We start from the raw sequence: 8,214 nt of genomic DNA on the forward strand, positions 1-8,214 counted from the left end.
TTCGAAGTTCTTTTTGGAAATCTGGGACGCCATGTCATCCGGACCAAAGAGGACAAGGACAACCCAAGTTGTTATCAACGCTCAGTTCAGAAGCCTGCATCTCTGATGGTATGGGGTTGCATGAGTGCGTGTGGCATGGGCAGCTTGCATGTCTGGAAAGGCACCATCAATGCAGAAAAATATATTCAGGTTCTAGAACAACATATGCTCCCATCCAGACGTCATCTCTTTCAGGGAAGACCCTGCATTTTTTTAACAAGATAATGCCAGACCACATTCTGCATCAATCACAACATCATGGCTGCGTAGGAGAAGGATCCGGGTACTGAAATGGCCAGTCTGCAGTCCAGATCTTTCACTTATAGAGAACATTTGGCGCATCATAAAGAGGAAGGTGCAACAAAGAAGGCCCAAGACGATTGAACAGTTAGAGGCCTGTATTAGACAAGAATGGGAGAGCATATTTATTTCTAAACTTGAGAAACTGGTCTCCTCGGTCCCCAGACGTCTGTTGAGTGTTGTAAGAAGAAGGGGAGATGCCACACAGTGGTGAAAATGGCCTTGTCCCAACTTTTTGGGGATTTGTTGACACCATGAAATTCTGATTCAACATATTTTTCTCTTAAAATGGTACATTTTCTCAGTTTAAACTTTTGTTCCGTGATTTATGTTCTATTCTGAATAAAATATTAGAAGTTGGCACCTCCACATCATTGCATTCAGTTTTTATTCACGATTTGTATAGTGTCCCAACTTTTTTGGAATCCGGTTTGTAGTACATCCGTCGTATCTCTTATGCAAGAGGGCAAGGCTGACACAAAAGGACGCAAGATGTTGTCCACATATGTACTCAGGCTGTGTCCTGATACAATGGGACGGCCCAAAAGGGGGGGGTACCCTTTGTGAATTTTAGGAAGTGAGTAAAATGTTGGAATTTGTGGGTGTGATGGTACCAAGAATTTCATCTCATAAGAATAGACTCTAGTTGATCAGAGAACCCAGCTGTCGGATTGGATAGAAGAATAGAATTGCACGTCCTATCATCCAATAGTTTCAGACACATGTGATATGTAAGATGATCCATTATCACAATATTGCCACCTTTATCAGATGGTTTACATACAATATTTTTAATGCATCCATCTGATCTTTACTTAAATTCCTAGGCCTTTACTGTTCACTTCCTGTAGTTTTTCTAGTTGGTCTATCACTAATTTATTGAAAAGGTCTATAGCTGGAGTGTCCTGTGGGGGAGGCATTCTGGTACTTTTTGGCCGGAGATGTGTAAAAGGATCTAACATAGGAGTGCACTCATTTTCGGTCAAGAGAGAGCTTAATGTCCAAACTCCCTCCAGATCCTCCAAGGAAATACCCAATTTGGTACATTAATCCTTATCGTGGGTTTTGAAAAACTTATGCCACTTTAGTTAACGGATGAAAAAACTCAGATCCTTAACCCAGTCAAAGCAACAAAATTTAGTGGTAGGGACGAAGGAAAGACCCCTTGCTAGAAGTCTCTCTTCCTGGCCAGTCAAGGGTCTATCAGTAAGATTGATCACTTGATTGGGGAGTGGTGCTACTTGGTTTTGGTGGACTTCTGAATTGCTCCAGTATCCCTGTCTCAGTTGATAAGGGAATGTGTTTATTCCCCCACTGACTTCTAAAAAAAAGTACTTGGGGAGGATATTGAGCTTGTCAAAGAGGAAGGTAAAGAAGATGATATAGAGGAAGGTGCCTGAAGTATAGGTTCTTGTGTTGTATTCTGTGAGGAGCCCTGATAATTAGCAGTTGGATTCATGCCCCTGTATCCTCGTTGTCCTTGTGGCCATTGCCTCCTCCCCCTCCCTTTGACTCTATTTCTACCCCTAAATGAGGTAGTACCTCTCTTCGAAGACTCAGGGTCAGTGGAGGACATATCAGTGCAGGGATTACTTTGGGTATTTACGCTAAGAAACTCAAAAGTGCGTTTGTCACGGAATTCCGACAATTCCTTTACAACTGGTCTGTGTTTTCTCTCTTTAAGAATTGTCTGGTGTCTATGTTTCTATGTAAAATGTTTTCTCGTCTACTGAAATCAGTTAAATTTTAAGGCTGACTCATTGAGGGTATTCAGATGTTTTGAAGTTCTGTCCAGAATCACTTTCTCCTCATCCAGCAAGAGCTGCATAAAGCGAATTGAGTTGGACAACAACTCTTCCCACTTCTCCAACAATTGTGCTGAACAGTGCCCGCTGTGCTGGTGTAACCTGTACTGTAAGTCCTTTTGGAACTATCTTGTTCTTGATGTAATTTTTTAAGGATTGGCACTCCCACCAGGACTTTAAATTCTCTTTATATCCCTCATAGAAGTCGCTAAAGATGCCCTTCAGTGTTGGTGTCTTATCCAAATTGCTCTCTCCCTCTTTCCGAAAATGCTTCTTGAGCATCATATAAACAAGCATTAGTATCTATGGGTCCTATAAGAAAACCTGCCATACTAACAATTACAAACAAATCACCGTAGTATTTATAGGGTTGGAAATGTATCAATATGGAGTATCACAGAGAAAAATGACCTTTCACATAAAACATATCTTTTACTGTCATTAGTTAAACTATTACCCCATCTACAGTACAGACCAAAAGTTTGGACACACCTTCTCATTCAAAGAGTTTTCTTCACACTGAAGGCATCAAAACTATGAATTAACACATGTGGAATTATATACATAACAAATAAGTGTTTATTCTAGGTTCTTCAAAGTAGCCACCTTTTGCTTTGATTACTGCTTTGCACACTCTTGGCATTCTTTTGATGAGCTTCAAGAGGTAGTCACCTGAAATGGTCTTCCAACAGTCTTGAAGGAGTTCCCAGAGATGCTTAGCACTTGTTGGCCCTTTTGTCTTCACTCTGCGGTCCAGCTCACCCCAAACCATCTCTATTGGGTTCAGGTCCGGTGACTGTGGAGGCCAGGTCATCTGGTGCAGCACCCCATCACTCTCCTTTCTGGTCAAATAGCCCTTACACAGCCTGGAGGTGTGTTTGGGGTCATTGTCCTGTTGAAAAATAAATGATGGTCCAACTAAACGCAAACTGGATGGAATAGCATGCCGCTGCAAGATGCTGTGGTAGCCATGCTGGTTCAGTATGCCTTCAATTTTGAATAAATCCCCAACAGTGTCACCAGCAAAGCACCCCCACACCACCTCCTCCGTGCTTCACGGTGGGAACCAGGCATGTAGAGTCCATCCGTTCACCTTTTCTGCGTCGCACAAAGACACGGTGGTTGGAACCAAAGATCTCAAATTTGGACTCATCAGACCAAAGCACAGATTTCCACTGGTCTAATGTCCATTCCTTGTGTTCTTTAGCCCAAACAAGTCTCTTCTGCTCTTTAGCAGATATTCTACCATGAAAGCCTGATTCACACAGTCTCCTCTTAACAGTTGTTCTAGAGATGTGTCTGCTGCTATAACTCTGTGTGGCATTGACCTGGTCTCTAATCTGAGCTGCTGTTAACCTGCGATTTCTGAGGCTAATGAGTCGGATGAACTTATCCTCCGCAGCAGAGGTGACTCTTGGTCTTCCTTTCCTGGGGCGGTCCGGATGTGAGCTAGTTTCTTTGTAGCGCTTGATGGTTTTTGTGACTGCACTTGGGGACACTTTCAAAGTTTTCCAAATTTTTCAGACTGACTGACCTTCATTTCTTAAAGTAATGATGGCCACTCGTTTTTCTTTACTGAGCTGCTTTTTTCTTGCCATAATACAAATTCTAACAGTCTATTTAGTAGGACTATTAGCTGTGTATCCACAATGCAACTGATGGTCCCAACCCCATTTATAAGGCAAGAAATCCCACTTACTAAACCTGACAGGGCACACCTGTGAAGTGAAAACCATTTCAGGTGACTACCTCTTGAAGATCAAGAGAGTGCCAAGAGTGTGCAAAGCAGTAATCAAAGCAAAAGGTGGCTACTTTGAAGAACCTAGAATATGACATAATTTCTGTTGTTTCACACTTTTTTGTTATGTATATAATTCCACATGTGTTAATTCATAGTTTTGATGCCTTCAGTGTGAATCTACAATTTTCATAGTCATGAAAATAAAGAAAACTCTTTGAATGAGGTGTGTCCAAACTTTTGGTCTGTACTGTATACACACACACATAGATAGATAGATATATATATATCTATCTATCTCACACAGTCTAAACCAGAAGTTTACATACACTATATAAAAAGACACATATGCATGTTTTTCTCAATATCTAACATGAAATCAGAATAAACTTTTCCTGTTTATGGTCAATTAGAATTACCATAATTATTATTATTATATTATTAGAGTGTATGTAAACTTCTGGTTTTAACTGTATATATTATATATAAAAAATATATAAAACTGAGTGTATGTGTCCGCTAAAGGAATCCGCACCGTCGCATTTCCAATCACGAAATTTGGCACAGGTGCAGCAGGTGTCCTGGAAGGTTTTAGACCGGGTCTTAGCTTCTCTAGGACGTACCGTTCCTGAGAAATTCCCAAAAAATGCATTAGCCAATAGAAGCCTGGTTACACGACCCTTATCAGCCAATAGAAGCTCGCAGGTCCTTCAGCCTCCACATACATGTTTACTCCAGGTTTCCATAACAACCCAGCCATTTATCTTCACTGCTGTAGATGAGCTTTAACCTGTTGGGGATACAGGACGTCCTGTGTAGTTCCGATCACCACCGCACTGTGATCGGAACTGGGTGCCTGCTGAAATCAATCAGCAGGCACCCTGGGTCAATGCGGAGGGGGGTCCTGTGACCCCCTGTATCGGCGATCGCTGCAAACCGCAGGTCAATTTAGACCTGCGGTTTGCAGCGCTTTCGGAAGTTTCTGATCCCCGCCGTCACAGACAGAAACTTCAAAATGCCTTTATTTTATGTTTAAACCCCCCCCCGCAGCCCTCTTTGTTATGTGCCGACTGGCGGGGGGGGGGGGGGGGGGGGGGGTGGTGTATGGGCGGTGCTGGGGGGGGTACACCCAATATATAAAAACTATGATGAAATTTAAATTTTGCACACCTTACTTCCCCAAAAAAGTAATAAAAGTGTGATCAAAAAGTCGTATATACGCCAAAATAGTATCAATCATACTGTCACCTCATCCCACAAAAAATGAACCCCTACATGAGACAATGGCCCAAAAAATAAAAAAAATATGGATCTCACTAAACCATGATTTTTTTTGTTTCAAAAATGCTTTTATGTTAAACGTAAAAAGAAATAAAAAAAGTAGACCTATTAGGTATCGCCACGTCCGTAAGAACCTGCTCTATAAAAATACCACATGACCTAAACCCTGAGGTGAACACCATAAAAAAACGGTGTAAAAAAAGCTATTTTTTGTCACCTTACATCACAAAAAGTGTAATAGCAAGCGATCAAAAAGTCGTATACCCCCCAAAATAGTGCAAATGTAACAGTCATCTCATCACACAAAAATGATACCCTACCTAAGACAATCGCCCAAAAACTGAAAAAACTATGACTCTCAGACTATGGAGACACTAAAACATGATATATTTTTTTTTTGTTTGTTTCAAAAATTATATTATTGTGTAAAACTTAAAAAAATTAAAGAAAGTATACATATTTAGGTATTGCCACGTCCGTAAGAACCTGCTTTATAAAATACCACATGACCTAACCCCTCATGTAAACACTGTGTAACGAATCACCTGGCACCCCGACTGAGTACCTCCGTTGCTGGATGCTCCTAGCGTTTCCTGAGGTCTCCAAGCACTCTGGCAGACATCACCATCATCTGCCATCTGTGGGTCCTCCCAGGACCAGTCTGTGAGGTCCCTCAACATTTGCGAGTAAGGACCACCTGGGTCCACACCTGGCAACTCCGGCTGCTGCTGAGGGTCTGGGCCAGCTGCCCAGCATCCCGGTGGAGAGCCCTTGGTTCCGTCTCCACCTGCCTGTTGTGGTTCCTCACAGGACCAGTCTATGAGGACCCCTACTTCGGGTTCCTCTGGCCGCCTCAGGGGGAGACTGCTAACCTCCTCGGATGCAGCCTCTGCTCGGCTGCTGTAACACTCCTTCCGCTGGGCAATTTCTCTCTCTTTCGCCAGTCGGAATTCTCGTTCCATCCTTGCGTGTCACTTGGCTGTGACCTGGTTCCAGATGGCCTGGCATATATCCATGGACACATTATCTCCATACTGGGCCACTCGCTGCCTCACCTCGGCCAGCCAGTCATCTTCAGAGCCTTCCATACTTGTCTGCTCCAAGTCGCTGGATACCTCTGCTCCCAGGGGCGCTGCACGAGTGCTAGCGTTGCCCTCAATCAGTAACTCCACACGTTACTGGTGTCTCTGAGCTGCTTCTCCTCGCACTAGGACGCCATCCCACTGCTTGCCACCAATGTAACGGATCACCTGGCACCCCGACTGAGTACCTCCGTTGCTGGATGCTCCTAGCGTTTCCTGAGGTCTCCAAGCACTCTGGCAGACACCACCATCACCGAACCGAAGAAGCATATAAATCCTCTCCCAAGAATATGAATGCTGTAGACAGTGGAATAGAAAACCATACGAATAGGTTTACGCTCCTAGCAGTCAAACTGGAACAGCATACCATAAATCCTCCCCCAAGAATGAGACGACACTTCACCTTGAGGGTTAAAACAGGAACTGCCTGTACTTCACGTACAGCCTCTTTTATTCACAAAACACCAACACAGTACTGCCCACAGGGTTTTGAAATACAACCAATCAATATATTACAACACATACAATGTAAGTACAGCAACCAATCGTTCACGCCCCTAGGGGACCAGATAGGAGACTGCGACACAGGACAGATACAACACATCCCCACAATGCATCATGCTTTCCTCCTCTCTGCCCTGGATACAACCGAGGAGAAATCCAATTATCTCTCAGGACAAAGGGAAATCGCCAATACACATGTGGAGACAACAGGACAGACATCACCATTTAAACACACAATGGGACAATAGAAACACATCCAGCATATTCCTCCCCTCTGTCTATCCACTCAACTATCTCCCAAGCTGACAAGTTACACTTATTATAAATTGTTAAAACTTTGTGAGTTTACATTGTCCATACATATAACTTACATCAATTTAACCAGTATAACTTGGGGACAACCCCATCCAAAATTCACTCGAATAGGTTCAGGGGTTTAAAAGTTAGCAAAAGTATCTCAAAGGGCCGTAATCCTGGGGCAGGAGGCTGGCAAACAGCCCCCTCCAAAACACTGTGGCGAGGTTGGTTTCGTCACACACTGTAAACATTTTTTTATAAAAACTGTGTCAAAAAAGCTATTTTTTTGCTACCTTACATCACAAAAAGTGTAATAGCAAGCGATCAAAAAGTCATATGCACCCCAAAATAGTGCCAATCTAACCGTCATCTCATCCCGCAAAAATGATACCCAACCTGAGACAATCGCCTAAAAACTGAAAAAACTATGGCTCTCAGACTATGGAGACACTAAAAAACATGATTTTTATTTTTGTTCAAAAATGATATTATTGTGTAAAACCTAAATAAAAAAAAGTATACATATTAGGTATCGCCGCATCCGAAAGAACCTGCTCTATAAAAATAGCACATGATATAAGCTGTCAGATGAACGTTGTAAATAATTAAAAATAAAAAACTGTGCCAAACAGCTATTTTTTGGCAAATTTTCCATTTTAATCCTTTTTTCCCCGTAACAAAGCAAGGGTTAACAGCCAAACAAAACTCAAAATTTATTGCCCTGATTCTGTAGTTTACAGAAATGCCCCATATGTGGTCGTAAACTGCTGTATGGCCACACGGCAAGGCGCAGAAGGAAAGGAACGCCATATGGTTTTTGGAAGGCAGTTTTTGCTGGACTGGTTTTTTGACACCATGTCCCATTTGAAGCCCCCCTGATGCACCCCTAGAGTAGAAACTCCAAAAAGTGACCCCATTTAAGAAACTCCACCCCTAAAGGTATTCAAAACTGATTAACCTTTTAAGTGTTCCACAAGAGTTAATGCAAATGGAGATGAAATTTCAGAATTTCTATTTTTTGTTACTTTGCCTCACAAAAAGTGTAATATAGAGCAACCAAAAATCATATGTACCCTAAAATAGTGCCAACAAAACTGCCACCTTATCCCGTAGTTTACAAAATGGGGTCACTTTTTAGGAGTTTCTACTCTAGGGGTGCATCAGGGGG

Source organism: Bufo gargarizans, chromosome 2, assembly GCF_014858855.1.
Source record: "Bufo gargarizans isolate SCDJY-AF-19 chromosome 2, ASM1485885v1, whole genome shotgun sequence".
Taxonomy (NCBI): Eukaryota; Metazoa; Chordata; class Amphibia; order Anura; family Bufonidae; genus Bufo; species Bufo gargarizans.